The 21,102-nt window shown below is 40.2% G+C and overlaps 1 protein-coding gene and 2 long non-coding RNA genes across 12 annotated transcripts in view; 1 reads left to right on the plus strand and 2 right to left on the minus strand.

Annotated features, from left to right (window-relative positions):
• The window catches only part of GALNT9 (polypeptide N-acetylgalactosaminyltransferase 9), a 439,027-nt gene that overhangs the window by 120,388 nt on the left and 297,537 nt on the right, over nucleotides 1-21,102 (minus strand). The gene's annotated exons all lie outside the window — the stretch shown is intronic.
• Nucleotides 1,745-5,162, plus strand: LOC149915548 (uncharacterized). The gene is made up of 3 exons (XR_016472076.1): nucleotides 1,745-2,427; nucleotides 4,155-4,210; nucleotides 5,042-5,162. It is a non-coding gene; the product is annotated as an uncharacterized LOC149915548 (long non-coding RNA).
• On the minus strand, nucleotides 4,229-7,260 carry LOC116228687 (uncharacterized). Of its 2 annotated transcripts, none has more exons than XR_004166823.2 (3): nucleotides 7,187-7,260; nucleotides 6,945-7,009; nucleotides 4,229-4,730 (listed from the first exon to the last, which is right to left on the minus strand). It is a non-coding gene; the product is annotated as an uncharacterized LOC116228687 (long non-coding RNA). The 2 variants fall into 2 exon arrangements; XR_016472075.1 differs by having other exon boundaries at nucleotides 7,176-7,259.

Consider the following 21,102-nt stretch of genomic DNA (forward strand, 5'->3'; position numbering starts at 1 on the left):
AACTGCGAGGCTGGAAAAAGCACAGAATGTCTCACCTTTGGATTCCATTTTAACTGAAAATACTGTAACCCATCCCCAAGGTGAAATCAGCATTCTTAAAAAAACTTCATTTTGGAGAACTGTGTCCTCCTTTCACTGCCATGAGCAGCCTGTAGCAGACCTAATCAAGCAGTCATTATGTACTTTAACTAGAAGAGTAAGGAAGAAAATGATTTAAGTGAATAAAAGAGGATGGGTCACAATAGCAGCAATGACTTCGTAGGGTTATTTCTCACACCTGAAAGCCTGCTAACACACAAGTACCCCAGCCACAAGGGAATTATACAAATCTTTTGTGCGAGTAAAATTTTCCATTATGCACTTAGTCTGATGCACTATAACAATTTGTTTCTTTTCACAAAACTGTAAGGAATATTTCCAATAGCATTTCAAGAGTCAGAGCGGGTGAAAGGCTTCCTTGCTTTTCCTTGCCTGTGAAAATGCCCATGCTTCAATTGTCAGTGCCTCTCTAGACATAAAGCTGCCTAAGTGCTTAACACTCCCCTTTTGATGCTGTGTAGGACACACTCCCTAAATCCATCATTGGCACACAGTCCGTATCCCCTGTTACCTTTGCTTTTTTCCTCCAATACCTTTCACACAACAAATGACTTAATTGTACTTTGAGCTTAGCTGCTGTAAATTTACAATAAAGTAATTGACTTGAGTGAAGTTAGTCTGAAACTATCTGAGCCTAAAGGCAGAGTGATGGATCTCTGTAATCATCTCCTACTTAATCAAAATACAATTCAACCTAACTGTGATTACATGATTTCAAATGAGGAGGAAGCTTTCATCTTTTGTTTTGATAAATTTTGAGTCCTTTACACACTTGAGGATGGTGTTTAATCAGTGAAGGGCATTCTGAGTATGACCCAGAACAAAAATAAAAAAATAATCACAGCAACAGCACTTAATGAATGTGATATCTGATGAACAACTTTGGCTGAAGTGCTGAGCTTAGCAAAAGTAGGCTAAATTGGCAAAAAATGTACTCATCAACAAAAGCAAAATACCCGTCTTGTTGCACTTCTCTGATATTGCACAACTTTTACAAGTTACTACACAAGAAACAGTTTTTAAAAGAATTTACAATCATTTTGTATTCAGAATAAATTCCCTTGCTGAAATGACATTAAACTGCCGACAAAATATACAAAGGAAAGCTGGTTTCATATATTCATGACTTAGACTGTGTCAAAAGCATTGCAAACATTAATATCAAACCATGACTACTTCTAATAGAAACTATGAAAGAAGTCAAAATAAAACATGTTTTCTAAAGCAAGAAGCTGAAAAAACATGTCTAAGAATGATAAAGAGACTGTAGAAAATTCAGGTACTGATTTCATGGATACTAACTATGCATAATATACATATGTAAGAAGATGGTATAACATTGTGGGTAGGGCATTTTTATGAGAAGGAGATCTTGCTTGAATCCTTTGCTCTACCAAAACCTGAGGAAGTATTTGAGTAAGTTAAGCCCACCACCTCCATGTACTTATATAAAGGGCAAATAATAAAACTGCCTTCTCTTTAAAACAGGAGGCTCTGAAGAGGGAAACAATACATAGAAATGAAATACTTTGCTTTTTTTGGTCATTAAAATGGCACAAATTTTTTAAAACACTGACTGCCAGCCTCCTTTTTTTTTTTTTTTCCATTCCATATTTTTTCCTAATATGTGGCATGTTATATTGTAATCACTGCCTTTTGTCAGATGGATCATCACAGGCATAGGAGCATATGCCAATAAATGCATGTAATGCTCATAATTCAGCCTTAACTGAAGTGCCATAGTATGAAATGGTTACGACTCCCAGCAATTTGAACAGAACACATCTTAGGACAAACCAGCATTTTATGTCAGCAATAGATGACATCTACACAAAGAATTAAGTATATTGCGTCTCTCTAAGTGTCTGACCTTCAAGGACTGTAATTTAAACTGTTTATAAATACAGCTTTTATGGCCTTCACCATTTTCAGCCATCTGCAGCCCCAGAACAGGCCTTGCCTGAACTGGGGGAGGATCAGCTCCCCTCTTGTGTAATGAGGTACTGCAGCCCTGCTTTCTCAATGTTTCTCTACATCAAAATGATAAAGGAGAGCAGTTCTGGGAGAGAATATAGGAAGAAAAGAGGAGATTCACTGAAGTTTGGAGCAGAAGGCATTCAGTCACTGGCTTCTCCTGCCTCTTTTCAACACTTGAGAGAACCATTTGGTTCCCCAGCTGCTAGGTGGTCCCCTGGGTGCCAGTTTCCTCTATGTTATGACATACTGGCCCAGCTGCTGGAATGAGAAAATACAACGACAAGCATAGAAGCACTGGAGGTGCTTGGCTGTCCCACACTGAGGGGATCAGCAGCACCAGCACACTTGCAGGTAACGCCCTCAGTTCAAAAGAAACAAAATCCATTTTCATCAGTTGCAATATAGAAGTTGGATCTATAAACATAAAGCATCTGCTTCGTGAAAGTGAAAGAGAAGAAAAAACAAGAGAAATGTCATGGCTTTAAAATGATAAAAGTCCTTGTAAGCACAATGTATTGTATTTGCTGAAAAGCCATGTAGCATCATTTGTCAGTTATGAAATTTTAAAGTGAGGATCAAAAGGCACTGAGGATGGAGTACGTACACAACACTGCTCTATTTCTCTTTGTTGAATATCAGTGTGACAACCACACTGCTGCCAAACGAACGCCTGGCATTGACAGGTGGTGGCGAATAACCCTGCTGCATGGAACTGGGAATTGCAGGGTTGACAGCACTGCACACCAGATCCTGTGTTGCTGCTTGGTGCTGAGAACAAAGCCAGTCTGCTCAAACCCATGGCCCCAGAGATACAGCTACTTCTTACCCTATGCCATCTCCTCTGCAGCTGACTCCTCGTGGTCCTCCTCTGCAGAGCTGCTCGCAGCACGTCCTGGTGCTGTGGTTGTGCCCTTCTGGGGCAGCACCCTGCATTTACATCATTGAGCTGAAACTGAAGCTGCAAGGGAAATCTGCTGAACTTCAAGTGAAAATACTTCAGCATATCTTTCAGTGCTGTTTCTAAACATCATCTTCAGTTTGAAACCTTGAAGCCTAGTAGTGTCTGGATGGGGCTCATGCATCCCCAGGGCAGCATTTGGCGGTGACATGCACCTTCAGAAGGCACACAGCTGCTCACACCAGCGCAACATCACACGAAGGCTTTGCTGCTGTAGAAACACATAGTAGGAAAAGAAGTGCCTGCTTCAAGGTGCGTGCTGCCCTCACAGATAAATGGAGGAAATAAATGAAAGAAAGTGAGGACCTTCCCTATAAACTCAACACTTATCTAACTTTAGAAACAACAGTGGAGCTGATATTCCTATTCAATTCTACTTTCCAATCCGAAGAAAGGATTTGTTATTTCTTCCTCCCTCCCAGTTAAGATCTCTTTTCTTACTGTTATCCCTTCCTAGCTGATGTATCCTTCATTTTCAATGGAGAGCCACGTTGTTTTGAATGTCTCCCTGCTGCTCTCTCACTTGCTGTTTCCTTTGCTGTGTCTTTGTGCAGAATATCGCCACAGCATCTGTCAAATGTGTCGCTTGCTGCTTCTTTACAGGCAGTCATTCCACTAGCTAAGGCAGGATGCTTCACAGCATGCCTGCATTCACCTCCATGCAGCAAAGCCTTATGCACGTGCTTCATTTTAACCAAGCACTCAGTTCCTGTTGACATCAAGGGGACTGAAGTGCTTCACAGCTAAGAGGCAGCCCAGGGCTGTGCTGAACTGGGGCCTAAATATTTATTTAATTCCAGGCAATCGTATACCACTGAAATTATATCTAAACACTGAATTCAGTTTCAACTTCCACAAAGTTTCTGTTTGAGGAGAGGTGTCACAGTGCTGGCTTCCAGATTATTCCATTTTGAACAAACCTCACCAAAAGCAGCAACAGAAATATGAACTCAAACATGAGATGCGTTACGTAACTGCAAACTTCATGCAGGGAGGATGTGGCAGAACTGTGGTCAAATTACTAGTGAAATTTCCAAGCAGAAATTCAGTGGGATTTGAACTTCCAGATCACTGAGTGTCATCTGGAAAATCTCACTGTATTTACTGATTTCTTCTTCAGATGCACGTCTGGTATCATAAAGAACAGATGTGTGCGACTGGACGTGTGCTTGGCAGGTAGGAGAGAAAGGGAGAGACGTTAAATTACAAGCCAGGATGGCATCTAACATATTAATAAAATTACTTAGTTTCCACTCCAGTTGATTTTGGGGGCTCACAATTTATCCAGACAGTTCTAAATTATCAGAACACTTGGCCTTACTTTTCTTCTGAGTTATCTGTACCGGTTGCCTGTCAAAATATGTCTTGGGCATTCAACTGGGCAAGCAGCCAAGACTCCTTGTTTTCAAATTTTATTTTTTATTTAAAGCTTCCTTTGGAAAGGTTTAGTAGTATTTATCTACTGTAAGCAAGTGGGCAGGGCTTACAAGAGAAGCTTTATTCAACAGGATTTGGTGTCATGCAGGCATGCTGCCTTGTTTGAGTACCTCTCTTTTGTGTGAAGGATTTGCTGGTTGTTTGTTGTTAAGATGCCTCTGGGTATCAGCCCCCACTTCTTACAAAGCGATTATTTTTCTGTTATTTTTCATGCTGTTCCCCTCCAGCAGTTTCAGCCGCTGTAATACTCGAGGATGTTCTGAGAGGCAGAAAGATAATGCAGGGACATGGAAAAAAAAATTAGTGGAGTAGTTCCTGAAGTAATTTTCACTTGAATTGGCTTCTCAGCCCCTAACTACCAGCTCCTCTTTCCTTGCTTTCTCAATTCCTGCTTAATAGTTACTGTAAGTTTTCTGTCATGGCTTTAATTGTGCCTTCATGGTCCCGTAACACTGCTACTAGATCCTGTGACAGAATCAACTTCTGTCAAAGTTGATTCTAGAAAATATAAAGTATCTTGACATCTCGGGGTACATCATAAGTAATATATTTCTCTTGCATTTTCTTCAGCACAGCTTATTTTCTCCTCATGCCATACAACTGGGAACTGGCCCATGTCCAGCAGGGTGCAGACGAGCAGCCCAACTCCTGCAGTGTGTCACACAGCCTGGCACAAAGTCCGTGTGTGTGGTCTGTAAGAAATGGAAAGCTCAGGAGGGTTGGTTTGAAAATCAAACAAACTAGATTTGTTCTCTTGCTTGTCCTCTGAGCAAGTGGAGGAGCAAGCAGCACATGCACAAAGTATGAGTTCCAAAGGCACGAAGCACTTCCAAGCTGTCTGAACCTAGCTCTAAATTCAAGCTGTTCTGATTCTCCAGTACATGAATACAGAAATAGCTAGTCTGGCACCTTTCAGCTTTCTTCAGGATTACAGTTCTAAAAGGACCATGCCTAGAAAAGCATCAACAGCTTTTGATTTGCTAATGTATCTGATTCAAGCCTATTTAAGGAAATTGAAGAATAAATAAAATCTAGGCTGAAAATCAGGGCGCATCACAGCTTCCCAGTGCACACCTAAGGCAGGTGTGAGGAGGCATCTCATCACTGGCTTCCAGGAAGGCACACTGATCTGACTGAGAATGAGACACAACCCCTTTATCTCTCACTACAGCACAGCTTTGGGACATCAGGAATTAAAAAAAATGCAATGTCAGCAGATTTACACAGGACAGATAAATAAAAGCCTAATGGGAATGATGTAATCTTGGACAAAATAATAGCAGGAGTGCATGAAAAAGTATTAGATCATGCAAAAATCATACAGTAATATACATACTATTAGGGAAAAAAAAAAAAAAGAGAGAGAGAGAGTGCAGTGCTGCAGTAAATCCAGTGATGGATGTGCTGATAACTCAGTTCTTAGCTTCGTGTCACCACTGTAAATCAGAGGTCATCTATCAAAAGACTGAATGTTATTTTCTTGGTCCATCTTCAGCTGAAGGTTTGCAGATCTAACAGCAAGAATAACGTTTACAGTCCAGAACTTCAAGCTGATTCTCATCCTGCATGGAAGCTTGCCTCCAAAAGTTAGACTACCGTTTCCACCAACTACTTTGAAAGTTCTTGAGGAAGACTCAGGCTGCCAAAAGCAGAAGGAGAATGAATAGCCATAGCCATAGGGGAGAATGAAATGAGAAGCAGATTTTTAATCTGCAAAGCTCTGAAGGCAGAATGCAACCCAGATTTACCTGTGTCCCAGTGTCTATGCCTCCCCACTCTGAATTTACATTTGACAACCACAAATTAAAACTGAGAGCAGTGTGTCCTCATGGGATTTTCAGGAAGCCTGGGCTCTTTGGCCACTGCAGCTCCATCCCCATTGCCTTCTGCATGACCTTTAGTAGGTGATGCTCCCATACTCATTTTCCCTCTCCTTTGCCTCTTTCACCAATTTGACAGGAAGATCTATGTCTGGTACATAAATCTGTCCACGGACAAAGTCACTGGCTGTGACTCACTCCCACCAGAGCAGCACATGGCCTTAGCATAGCAGGAAATCCACCTCAGGGTTCCAGTGGCCAAGGACTCAATCTAACACATATTTTTCCTTTTGAGCCAGGCATTTTAGGGCTTTCCAGGACAGGGATAATTAAGATTGATTTAACTGTAAGATATCAAAGTGAATGTACACAATTAAATAAACGTATTAGACAACTGTGAAAGCTCTAGCTTGAGTGTATAGCAGCATTACATTGAAGATCTTGGTTTAGCAACCTGGAGCCACTTTGCACATATTTGCTAGCTTCACACTTTGAATTGATTCACTCTGTCAAATCAGCAAGACATTAGTTTAACATCCTCTTCTGAAGAAATGTGTCAAATTCTGAAAACACTTTGAAATCTGTCACAGACATGTAACTGAGGGGAGTGATTTAGTCTTTACTGTTGACACAAGTAAACAGTTTACTGTTACCTTTTTGAAATGCTGAAGTGAAACACCGAACAGCGAAATGCATTTATGCTGGTTGGAAAAGCAGCCTAAAACCAGAGTTAGTAAACATATTTAGACAAAATACAAGGAAAACAACTTCACTGGGGACGCTCGAAACAAGTGTATATAAAGCCTCCAGCATCCCACCCAGGATTTGTTAAAAACAAAACAACAAAAAGCCCACCAAGCAAAAGCCAACCACAACCAACCAACCAAACACACACAGTTCTGATCACTGATGGCCACATATCCTGAACAGCTCGTGCACCTGACCACACCAGCCCAGAATCACTGCCCACAACACCTGCTTGTAAGAACTCTTTATGACGTATTAATGAAAAAGAAACCTGCAAGCTAACACAGAATTGTGTTTCTGATTTAGATCTCATTATTAAAAGAAATGTTGTACATCTATTTAATACACTCATCACACACTTAGCTATGTTCTCCCATCTGCACATGACAAAGTCATGCAAGACTCACAATTGCCAGCTCTGTTCATGCATCTGTTCAATTATTTTTTCTTACCTTTATGAAAAATAACAGTGCAGATCTCATTACACATGCTGAGAGAATGACACTGTGGGTATCCCATGAAAAGATGCAGTGGATTGAGCCCAGGGTTTATATTACATACAAACACCTTGCTCTGAACAGCCTGTTAGAAAGCACAAATAGCCTCACCAGCCCTTTGTAAACTGGCTGAAATACAGTAACAAAGGCTGCCACTGTGTGGTCAGTTATTTCAGTATTCAGGTAAACCCAGGATGTTTTTATTTACTCCCTCACTTCAAGTAGAAAACTGAAAACCAAATTGCTTCACCTTGTTCCACCAGTGCTTTGTACGCAAGAACAAACCAAGCCTTTACATATATGCTAGCAGCAAATAAATACAAAATTCTTTGTGCTGAGTGATATTCTTAGATACACCTCCAACCTTGCTGCCACCAGACAAAGCAGACTAAAGGGAAAGAAGATGCATTTTCTTTCTGTTAGAGAGGAAAGGGAGCTGCCATTAGGTCAGAAAAGGATGGTACAGAAAGCATTAAAGCGGAGGAAGCTGAGATGTTGGCTGCAGTGCACAAGCATTAGTCTGTAAATGTTTGGGGACAGATTACTATGTTATGTAATTATTTTATGGTCATTCAACAGATCCTTTCACTACAGCCTTTAACTGCTTTCATCCCATATACTGACACGGCTTCAGGTTACCTTGCCTTGCAAGGGCACAAGGCCAGCAAAACCCTTCTGTCCCTGCCTGTCCTACCAGTGGCAGTAAAACCCTGCTGATGCAGTCAATGAACACACTAAGTGAACATCAAAGGCTGCTGTTATTGCTGCTGGGTGTTCAGATTCTATAAAGTTTGCTACAGGCAAGGTGGCACCTAAGACAAAAGTCCCTACGACATCAACAGGTTTCCTCTGATACAAACAAATACATATTGCTTTTGAACAAACAAACCTCAGTGATCTGCTCAAACAAGCCAACGTATGATGTAAACGGGGATATATGTGAATGAATGACAAGAGCAGGACTGGGGAAAACAAATCTGTTTTTATTATAGTGATTATTAAAGGGCATTACTCATAGGAAAACCAAATTATAGAAAGAAAAAATGCCTCAAATATGTCCTATTTCAGAACAAAAACCAAATGCTTACATTACATCACACTGAATGTTTTCTTCCTTCCAGTTAAATTGATTTTCACAGTATCATATATCTAATTAGAGTATGACCATTAAATTATTTCTCTCTGGAACCTCTTGGTACTGAGGAAAAGAAAATTTACCAGTCTAAAGAGAGGCGACAGATATGCTGTGACTCAGGCCTGGAGAGCAAGAGAATTTCTGGTCTGAAGAGGGGTTGTCAAAGTGCTCATTCCTGATGCTGAGTCACTGACTCAACAATCAAATACAATTCCATTAGTTTAAAATGTCAGGAGGGAAGGGATACAGCAGAAATACAGAGATCTCACACCAATTCTATCAAGAGCAGCTTCCCAAAGCGACTGCAAACCATGTGCAATGTAAGCCAGGACATCTATGTCTCCTTACATTTCTCATTACACAGCAATTCCAGATTTTATGCTACATCCTGGTAGCATGTAATTTAGCCATAAATAGCAAGCCTTTGTGCAGATTCATTCTGCAAGGATGATACTAATGGCCTCAGCCCTTCAGATCTACCTGCAATTGGAGTGAAAATGGCAGAAGCTCCAGTACTTCACTCTTGGTATGAACTGTTTGCTTCTAGAACACAGATTGATGTCATTTAAAACATTGGAAACAAAGCAAAAAGTTACAATGCAAAATGAATGCTAAGAATTAAGTGAAAAACAAAAACAAAAACACACAAAAACTCACTGGCAGATCCAAATAGAAGGGCCTTCTGCTGGAAGGGATGGAAGTCAACTGGGCACCAAGAGGGCAGAGCTGACTCTCACACAGCACCTTCATGTCTGGCCTTCATGGAAGCCAGCTTTCACAGTACAAAGCACAGTGTTCTGCCCACAGAGGGGACAGCTAAAATTTACCCCTCTGTTTCTTCATGGCATTTCTCTTCTGGTCCAAGCCCCCAAGGCCAACAGACAGTGCAGTAAACAAATGTTAATGTGGCTTGCTCTTCCCAGTTAATTAATAGTTCTTCTCAGAAACCATTTAGTAAGTTATCTGGATGATGAATAGTGCTTTGAAAGAGCTTTGCAGTTACAAATAACACCATTCTGTCTTCCTGTTCCACAGCTGGTTTTATTAATAGAATCTTTTCAAAGATGAGGGCTGATCTGCAAGAACATTTGCTAAAATAACATCCAGAAAAATATTGCATATAGGCTGTTCTGCATCCCTGACCCCTCAGAAGTACAGCTCAGTGCTGGGAAACCAGAGGATGCTGGCTGGAACTAAAGGACATGGACTGCTTTTAGGAATGAGAGCCTGACATCCTCACGTGAGAAGCTGCTGTTTTCCAACTTTCCATAAAACACAGGAGTTTCTAATGAGGAAAAATATACCTGCTCTATCTCCTATTGAACTTTATCAAGCCTAATGCGCTCTACTGATTCATTTTCACTTAATTGGCTCTAAGATGTTACCTCATTATTAGTTGAGCTCCAGGCATTCATCCCATTTTGGAAAGGTAAATTGGCCCTAAACCCAGAGAATTACTCCTTTAATTAGGTTGGATTGATCAGAAAGGCTACAGAGATCACCCACATTAACTACAAATCAGTACATGTATCCTGCCTAGAGTCAGGGAGTGACAAATGACCATGAAGGCCTCGTCCTGGAGCACTCACCAGAGTGAGACCAGGTATGAGCTGCCCCAGCAAGGCTGCCCTTTGCACAGACCATAGACTGCTGTGCAGTTTAGCTGAAATTCCTTATTGCATTGAACCGAACCTTCTCAAAGTAGAAGATGCCAGGAAGGAAAGGTGTTATATAGATTTCCAATACCAACCAAAGAGAATCAAGCTTGGAGCCAAAATTATGTCAGTGTGCTTCCCTGTGGAGTGCCTTGTTCATGGACTTTCATTACTTACCCAGCTTTGTAAACTGCTCGTTCCAGGGCCTCCATTGGTATAAGCAACTGATCATCACTTGCCATCAGCTGTTGTATATTATGCACATTAATAGAGTTCCCCATGGAAATGTAGCATAACAGAAGCAGCTAGTTTTATTTTCCCCCATAAGAAAAAAATAATCAGGATTTCTGCAGAAAGCTTCTGCACATATAAGAATTAATAACAAAGCACTAAATGTTTCCATGCCAAATGACAGAGTAGGGCAGTATAAAGCTATTCATGAGCTGGTGCCTGGCTAACTTAATGCATATTCTGGGAGGGATTTTCGAAATTGCTTAAGAGCTCTTGTAAGAGTCTTTGGGCTCCAATGATGCCTCTGCTTCAAAGTTACCCTATGTTACCAGCCTGCTTTTAAGAAGAGCTGAATCACTTGCATTGGGGTGTGGAGGACACTGCCATTTGGATGGTGCCAAAGTGTATTTAAAAAGTTTCCATCGCTTCATTCATTTCAAATTCCACTGGGGAATTAAAAAAATTCTTAGAAAACAGATACCCTGTTTGCAAAAACTCATAAAGCAATCTTGGTTATATGTAAAACATCTGCACTCTGAATTCTGTTAAGGCTATAAATCTGTATTATGCTCCTCTGCACAACAGTATTTATCTTTGTTGTTTAGTGCACCTCTGCACTGGAGAATTCATTAGGAAAAAGACACAGTCATGCAGAGTAGCTACAAATTAGTGTTCTGCCTGAAGAAATGCTATTGATTTTCTATGGTGCTCCTGGATTTGCATGTTTGCCAGTTATTTTAACCATAATACTATAATGCATGACAAAGAGCATCCTCAAGAGGAGAGTTTCAGCCCAAAGCTGCACTTTGGTAAAGTGATAAGCCTTCAGAGAAGGCCAGAGAGAAAAAAACCATCCAAATCAATGGTTAGATGGCATAGGTTTACCCTAGCATACAAGATGGGGGAAAAAAAACGAAAGAAAAAGGTAAATTTCATAGCCTCCTGTCTTTAACCCTCATACAACAGTAATAGGGGCACCCTGTCTTTTGTCACTCATCCATAAAATCCTAAAACTGAGTTGGTTATAACTAGTCAGCAAGCAATTATTGCAGAAGAGTCCATTGATCACATATCATGATTAGCCAGATAATCTGCTTCATACTTCCATTAAAGAGTGCAATGGGCATGATTAATTGCTGCAGGGGGTAAAATTACAGCACAGCTAGTGGAGAACTTGCTTTCTAATACTGTGAATCCCATTAGTGTTAATGGAAATTTAACAGTCAAATCCCCCATGGATCACTTAGAAAAAAATTACCCCTTAAGGTTAAAGGGGATTTCATTAATAGTATTCTAGGATGCTCTGATTTAAAAGTACTGTAAACCTCCAGTGTCATGTAGAAATATGCATCCTACTGGGTTTTGCATATCCCTCGTTATTATACCTATCACATCACCCTTCACAAATGTAATTTCAAAACACAACTCGGCCTATTGAAATGTAAGGCACATTATGGGTAAATTTTCTAAAAGTTATTCAAGGAGATTTATCTCCTAAATTTCTATTAATATTAATGAGAATTGCCCAGCTATGTTGCCAGACGCTACTCTGAAAATGAACCCCCAGTAGCAATTTATCAGGCTCCTTGATTCCTCATGCCCACATATAGCAGAACGTACAATAAATATAAAGTCTGAAAATTAGGCTGGAAATCTAGGTGTCACATTGTCATGGTCAATGCCATTTAACACTTCATCCTGTGCTGAGGATGAAACATAAATAGACCTTTACGAGTGACTTTCTGGAGCGTTGAGCATCAAGAGACAATACAAGAATGTCACTAGAACCTGGCTGAAGGATTCATAGAAAAATATTAAATTGCCACTCTAGAGTGCCCTGTTGGCTGTCAGTCCCCGAGTGCCACTGATGACTTGAAGTGTTCCTATTGTTGAGCAGCCACATTAAGAGTTAAACTCCTGCTGAAGTGCAACGCCTACAGTCTGTAGAAACTAAGGTCCATTAAGTTGGACACCCAAAAGAATCATCTTTTAAATCTTTGGTCCTAGTACACGGGGAGACTAGTACACAAGAGGAGGCTCTGACTGTCTGTTACTCCTGACTGAAAGAAGGTTGGGTGCCAACTGGGATGAAGAAGAAAAAGGAACAGAAAAGGAATACACATGAAGCAAAAGGAGAGCTGCAAATATTAAACTGCGAATCTCGGACCGATGCCACTCATCACTTAGAATAAATTATTTAGCTATTTTCCAGTTTACAATTAAGTCACAATTTAAGCAACATTTTTACAAATTCATGCACTGCTCATAATTAAGTTTCTGGCCATGAATTGTTAACATGACCATGACTAATCATTATACAGCTTGATATTGGCCAAAGTCATACAGAAGGCATTTTAGCTTAAGAATGTTGAATCTAATTTTAAATAACATTTCAAGACATACTGTATGATAACTGGTTTTTAATTGATAGGTCAAAACAGATCTATTAAGAATGAACATCTGACAGTTGTTACGTGTGTCTATTAGAGAGCAGGCATCTGACCTCATAAAATATATTTATTAGCTGATATAACCAGACCCAGGTCTTTAGAGGAATTGGTTACTGATATTTTAATTAAAATCCACAGAGGTTCATCACCTACCTTACAGTATGCATGAATTGCTATTGCCTATATTGTATGGGAAGATAACATTTCAATGATCAAGTGTCTGCATAAGGTATATAGTAGGCAAGCTGGGAGAAAAACCTTAGTTCTCTTTCCTGGTCTGGCTGTCAGAAAGCTAGGAAAGGAGAGCTGCTTGTTTTGGGCTGTAAGATGTCTGTGCAATGGCCCAGCCTGTTCCCAGAGCCACAGAACAGAAATCAGCAAAGTGGCATAGAAGAGAAAAATTAAATGCGAGTGAAATTTAAATTTCCTGAGAAAGAGGCACATCAGTTGGAGCGGGGGATCACTGGGGAGGGAGCAGAGAAGTCAGAGCAGTGTAATACATGCAAATCACACAGCTATAATTTATCATGCGAATCACTCTCACAATATTATATTGCATGGCACAAAATAAAGTCCCCCAAGGCTCATCTTCTGGCTTACTCTGAAGCTTTAAAGGTTTGCCATTTGAGAATTAATGTTTACAAGATTTGAAAACAACAGACATACCAACAAGCACTTTTGTGGGTGTGCAAAAAATATCCTTAATAATCTGTGCAGCCTTTTTGACTGAAGATGCTCTGGCCCTCATGAGAAATCCCGTCTGCTACATCTGGTGTGCATTTAAGAAGCTCCAGTTCTAGGAATCCTGTTGTTGTTTTTTCTTATCTATTTACCTTGACAGTTTCTTTGCCTCATTTTTAAATCTAGCACTGTATTTTGAGGGCCAAGGAAGTATTATCTCCATTCCCTTCCCAATTGCTTTGTAAATTTTCCCCCTCTTCTGCCCGCCAGCAATCAGAAAAGCACACATGTTGAGGCTTGGAGCCACCTGCCTGCACACTGGCTCATCTTGCAAGAGCTACATCACCATTCTCACAGTTCTTCTCATCAGGTAACTTGCTTTGGAGGATTCAGCACTCTGGCTGATCTTTCTTCATCCAGCATTCCATGCTATCCATTCTCATGGCTGCCCTTAACACCAACCACACGCACGGTGCACGATGCACACCATCACTCTGCTGGAGTTCTTGTGATAGGAAATGCCCTCGCTTTCCCAGACTCCTCTTTCTCAACCTCTGGCTAAATTATTGCATTTCTATACAAATAAAGGTTTTCCTCTGAAAGGAAAAATGCTTTTTTTGTAATCCCTTCCTTCATATTCTACTACTTTGCATGGATTGAGCGTGTAACAGTTTGTCACAGCACACAAACAGCATGACATATATAGGACAGATTTATAATAGTCCTGTTTAAATTATACATATGCTATTGATTATGCATATTAATGCAGTCATTCATGTCAACGTGATGACTGCATATTTATAACTAACACAACTGCAGCTACACAGAGCATTGAGAAATAAAACTTAAAGCCCCCTTAAAGGCAGGTCTGCTCATTTTAGAAAATTGGTTGAAGTCAAAACAAAGACTCTCCTTTTAAATCTATTGCTTTAAAACATCTTACATTCCTGCTTTTGAAGAAAAAAATATTTCTATATTTGAAACTGTGCAATTTGAATTAACCATGCTACGAAATTTAGCATTTCCATGTAAACCCAAGGATTTCACAGAAGCCCTGAAGGGAGGGATGGCTCAGAACAAGCACTGCTCCATGACCTCTACACGCATATCAACACGCATACAGAATCATGCAGATGAGTTATCAAGATACTGGGAGACATTGTGTGCATGGTGCTGCAAAAAGAATTTGCTTATTTAAGGGAATAAAAGTACACAGAAAAAAGTTACGTTTGTGACAAGAAGACTGACTTCCTGGCAGTCACATGCTGTTAGCAGTCAACAAAAGAGCAATTAATAATGAACAAAATAATGATTGATTTCTATGCTATATATAGGAGGGAAATGAAGAAATCTCAATTATATCATACAAGAAATCGTGTAGAAGAAAGCATATACTATGAGTTATGTGAATTTCTACAATTATCTGTGTTGATTTCACAGCAAAGATCTGACATGCAAACAAATTACAGCTTGATAACATAAAATACACTGTCACCACACGTGAAGAGCTACTTCCAACACCCTCTGCTCCAGTTCTATTTTGGTTAGAGACCTGCTTGCCCACGACCAGCCATGAGAGCCAGAAGGCCTGGGACCAACACATCCGAGAGCCACCCTGTGCGGGTAGGGCAGCTGGGGGGGCAAGGCAGCTGAAATCTCCTCTTAATGCATGGGGACCAAACTCCTAACAAAGCCAAGCAATACCTTAGCAGGAGATGCATTCCAGCTTGGCGCATACCCTCAAATGAACAAAAGGCCTCTTTGTGCCCAGATGTTGTTCCTGAAGCACCCTATCAAAACTCACCTTGTATAATACATGCATCTGCGGAGGGTATTTTCCCCTCTATGCCTCCCACGTCCTTCTTTAACATTTACTGTTGGAGATCAGTAGTCTATACAATTTATCGCACCTGTCAAGGCTAATTTATTCATGCAATCTGGCAGTAATCAAAAAGACTGAGATCGATGTGCCAGCAAACCCTGACATTTATTCATACTTTAAAGTCTCATTTGACCTTGAACCGCAGCTAAGTGGGGCTGAACTTGTCAGAAGTCTCACTGGGCCCAGCAGACAGCAGTGAGTGCCCAGACAAGGAGCATGAAAGGTTGAAGTACTCAGAAGCGGGTAGGGAAAAGATGCACCAGAAACCTTGTGACCTGTCAGTGCAATATGGTGAGACCGGCTGGAAGCAGGAACAGAAAAACAGATCTCAAGAGTTGATTTGAGTGTGCCCTTTTACACAGGAATGTGCTTAGGAATTCACTTAGTCCATCACTTCTGCCTTCTCATCACTCAGTCAAGACCTAAAGGCACACAGCCATTAAGTACAGTTCCTCTAATGCACATGTACTGCATCCTACAGAAATCATTTCAGGCTTGGAAATCAGAGCAATTGGTAGGGAAATATAATGAAGTCTCTTTAAAATAGTTCCAGCCTCAGCTTTGTCATCAAATGACACTCAAATGTCCTACAAGGACATTTTTAGAGTCTCCTGCCTCAGTTTTTCCTCTGTTAGATGGAGATACATGTACTTACCTGCTCTCCAGACCAGGCCAGGAATTATGGGCATGACATGCTTTGAAATTATTTAACTATTTTTCTGTTGATACAAAGACATTAACAAAAACGACACCCTACTAGACACCAAAAAAAAACCCACCTCATTTCAAGTAAAAATATCCAGCTACAGTTTTGCTAAAACACACAAATACATTCTTATTACAGCCAAAAACACTTGAATACGTAATACATAGTTGCATTCAGCAGATTTCACAGTCATATTTTGATACTTCCCTGAGTCCTCCTTGACTGCATTTTTCACACTATAAGTTCTGTACATCGTATTAGTACTTTTTCTGTTACATTTGCTTTTTCTAAGCCTAGAACAGAAACAGAAATGACAGAAGTGCCATTCTGTGTTTGTTCTCCCTCTGTTTGAAATAGCTAACACCTTCCTGCTGTGTTAGAGGAACTTACCAGCAAAGATAAGTGCATTTGGGCATAGCTGTGTCTAACATTGCCATGCAGTCCAATCTGATATTCAGGGAGGACAAACAATGACATATGGTGATACGAAGATAATCTTCCTATATGGATCTAAAATAGTTGCAGTGCACAAGCAGTGACACTACATATGGAGCTGTGTGAGTTATAATAAAGTGCCAATAAAGCCTTTCAGTCACCCTGTTTCAGTACTTCTCCAATGGAGGATGCAAAATCAGAGAGTTTGATGATTTTTTAATGGAGACTTTCAATATCTTATTGGAATTTTTGTTCATTTCCTTCATTCTGTACTAAAACTCCTTAATTTTCATAATGTTATTCATGCAGAAACAAAGCAGGTATTGAGATTCAGCTCCACAATAACAATAAAAAAGTATGGAGCAAATGTGGCAAATGGGTGCCATCAAGTTTCCCACTCCTGGCAGTCAATATGATCTAAAGATGTATTATTGCACACATCATATCCCAAAACATTGCCATGATACATTTCACAAAGCTTTTAAAGGGTGTGGAATTGAAGGAAATGATAAACTTCAGTAGGATGAGTAATTTTCTTTTTTTCCCCCTTTGGACTGTTGATGACTGGTGCCAAGAAGTGGACTCTGCCCAGTGCTGCCCAGGGGCTCAGAGCAGGACTGAAAACCTCCTGCAGAGTTAGTCATAAAGTCAACTAGCACATGGGCTTCTCCCCAGATACCCTTACATATTGCATTCCATTTTTATATTTTCCATAAAATATAATTATTTTTAATAAATTTATATGTTACGGACATTTTTAAGAGTTCCAAAAAAGATTCAAAATAGTTTCTTCAAAGAAAGCTTTTTTCCAGGTGTGCTGGACATGCAGCTAAGGGATGAGTCAGGAACCTCTGGATACACAGCAGCCCAAGTCAGGCTTTCAGTAACCGTCATCAAAATTAAAGGTCCTAGAGCACATTTGGAGCCTTGGATGAGTTTTGGTTTTCAATAGAAAACAGGTTGTATCAGGAAGTTTCTGACCAGCTGCAGCTCATCTCCAGGCTTTTGGTTCAGTCTCATCATTAGGCAGGGGAAAGCTATTTCAATCTCAGCACAATTAGCACACACAATTTCTCGGCATTTTTCCTCACTGCCATTCAGTTCACGCTTAATGCTGCAGCAGAACCTGTATTAGATGAAACCTGCAGGAAATGGCTGAGAAGAAAGCAGAGAGGACTGAGGAGGCATTCTCTTTTCTCAGTTCTTTAGCTGCTGATCTGTTTCTGAAATTTCCAGCCTTGTGCTTTTATAATGTTCTAGTACATGAAAGAGTTTGTAACATAAAATGTTACACTCGATGGAGCATGATGTGATATTGAAGCCAAATGGCCAGATGCTCTTTTCTGAGCTATTTCCAATGCTTCCACTTTAGAAAATGTTTTTAACAATATTCACAAGCTCTAGTTCTGTAGTTTGCTGGCAATTTCATGCTAGAGCACCACTGCACTATGTTCTGATGAAAACATTGTTTTCCGTTTGAGGTTACAGTTATTTTCTATTTAATAATAATAATTAAAAAAGGCACCATCTGGTTCAAAGACATAGCATGCAGGTAGGGAGATGGATTCTCTCCCGAGAAAAAAAAAGATTGTGAATTCCATTTTGAGTACAATTATGAATATAGAAATTTCTGGTAAGGAAGACACGAAATGTTTGCTATGGGCCAAAGGCCATCTCTAATGGCTTGGCCATTGGTGACCTGTCGTGGCTTCAGACTCCCTGGAATTCAGCATCCTGGGATAAAATGTCTGCAAGAGCATCTCCACTTACAACTAAGTCTGTCTCCTTTCCCAGACAGAATGCATTACTGCGTTGTACAAATGTCAAGCCTAATCTCATCCTGTTTGAATCAATGTAACTTCTCAGGAATTAAAAGATACTGAACATTTAGACGGGCAGAGGAGTTGGCTCATCATATATGCACATCACCATAGAATAGATTTTTCCAATCCCTCTTTTAAAGAGGAAAAGGAGTTGCAAATTAATGTAATCCAGACACCGTGAATTCAATCCTTTCATGATTTCTTAGTGCTTGACTTTACAACCTTAACATTCTTTTACCTTTGGAAATGCCTATAAAAATGCTAAATTAAACTGGAGATGGAAAAGAGGGCACCTTTACTAACACGGCTTATCTGGGAGGTGAGACTGGGAGATTTATCACAGACATCTCTGCAACCTGTGCAAAGGGGTAACTTCAACTAGCAGTAGATTACATCACTTAATAGGATTTTGCTCAGGCAATGCAGAGTTCTGTGCATAACTGGGCACAATCATTTTAATAGCATTTAACTTCATGCTGAAAATGCTGATTTATTGCAATCCTCTGTGAATAGGCATGTGTAAGGACACTGTGCACTGCATTTTCAGATGTTAGAAATTGTTAATAAAATACTTAAATGTTAGATGACATTTAAGTAATTAAATTTGAACCGGAATTTCTTTATACTAAAAATTGCAGCTTAGAAAAGGTCAAAATAAAAATGAAGCATTTTTTATTAACTGAGATAAACACTTTGATTAACATGTATTTTTGTGCAATTTTCATTTGTACTCCACTGCAGCATGTGGGAAAAATAGCATGAAATTCTGAAAAACTCTCTAAGATGGCATTCCTACTTCTTAGCTCCAGGGCTAAGGGAGTCTGACCTCATGAATCACCGGGGTAAAAAGCATCATCCAGAATTCAGAATTAAAATTTGCCATACATAAATCTTGTGACATTTTTATTACAGCATACCAGCCCAGAATCTGTGTTTAAAACACTGACTGCTCAAAGGAATCTAAATCTCCTTAGCTGAAAGTAATAAAATCAGGTCAGGAATTCACTACTCAACAACCTGCCATTAGCATTTCTGCTCAGAGAAAATACAGCTCATCTGTTTTTAAAGAAAGCAAAGCTGGGTCAGATCATATAAATTTGGAAAGTATGATTTGCTTGTGTATGAAAGTGCATTAGGTAACAGATTTTATTTCCTGGTAGAGAAAGTCCAGTGTAGCTGCATCAGGATTTTGAGCAGTACAAACAGTATTTCTGCATCGTCTGAGCTGGGACTGCATTTCTTTGTACACAACAGGTCTGCCTTCAGCTAGGCTGCTTGACCACTGCTAACCATGAAATCACAGCAGCAGAGAGTGCAAATAATCTGAACTTTTATTCTCTTTTCAGGCAATTCTTTTCAATCCCAATGCACTGTGTGCTCCCAAAGGCACGCTGCTACCGGTTGCCCAAACTGGCCCAAGCCACGTGTGACACCTCTGCACAACCTGTGGTCATAACTAAACATCAGGATCCAGCTGAGCCCTGCTGGAGTATCAACTACAGAACTGTGTTGCCACACTGGTACCTATGGGTACCTCCAATGGATTTCTCTGGCCAGGACTTCTTAAACACAGGATTTCTTAAAAGTATCTCAACTGGATAAGTCTTAAGGCTTTTGGTTTTACAATTATTGTTAAAATCTTTGAGATAGCACTGAGAAGAATTCACCATAGAATCAGAATTTCTCAAGTTGGAAGGGCCCCATAAGGATCATCAAGTCCAACTCCTATTCCAACACCAACACCAACTCCCTCTTGTTTCCCAGAATGGCTGCTGCTTTTTCTCAACCAAAGCAGAACCTCCCTAGCCTGGCAGACATTGGCTTCACTGCAAAGCTGTCAGGAGAACATGGCAGAAACATTAATATAAGTTAAATAAAGAATTGCAAGGCCCTGTGTATTTTCAATACATGTGGTAGCCCCAGTCCATTTACGCACTGCTTAGTCAATACAGAAAACTGCCTAGGTTGATTATCTAAATATTCCCATCTCCAGAATTTAGAAAATGGAAAAGCCAGTAGTGGAATACCCAAGATCATGATTTTTTTTAATAAACAATAGATTTGAGGGGGATTAGCTGGGTTATCAAACAGTACCCTCCCAAATCAGCTCATTAGTTGCACTGCCTTTCCCTAGTTCACATTATGAAAACTATTTAAAGGAAGGTTCATTAGATGCAGTGTAATCTAATTCAGACACTTTGAGCCTAATCCCTTTTCCTTTAGTAATAACATGATGATAATATGCAAAGAAGTTTAAAGGATTACTGTTACAGCTTTTTAAAAGAGGGACTGTTTTCAGCTGATCACGTTCCATTCCACCACCATTATTTCTTGCTCTTTACTCATCCATTTACACTTTTCTGTCTTTCATTGCACCACACAGTCAGAGTCACACTGGGCAGCAACATCCCTCATGCAGTGTAGACAGGCTGATGACTGCCTGCCTCTGCTCCCTGCTCAGCTTGCAGCCTCCAGTACTGCACCATGTTGCCGCGTTTCCCCTGCAGGGCCACACTCCAGGGAGACACAGCAGGATCCCAGCCACACTCACAAGGAACAAGGCCCTGGT

The sequence above is a fragment of the Phasianus colchicus genome, chromosome 18, assembly GCF_987193195.1.
Source record: "Phasianus colchicus chromosome 18, bPhaCol1.hap1.1, whole genome shotgun sequence".
NCBI lineage: Eukaryota > Metazoa > Chordata > Aves > Galliformes > Phasianidae > Phasianus > Phasianus colchicus.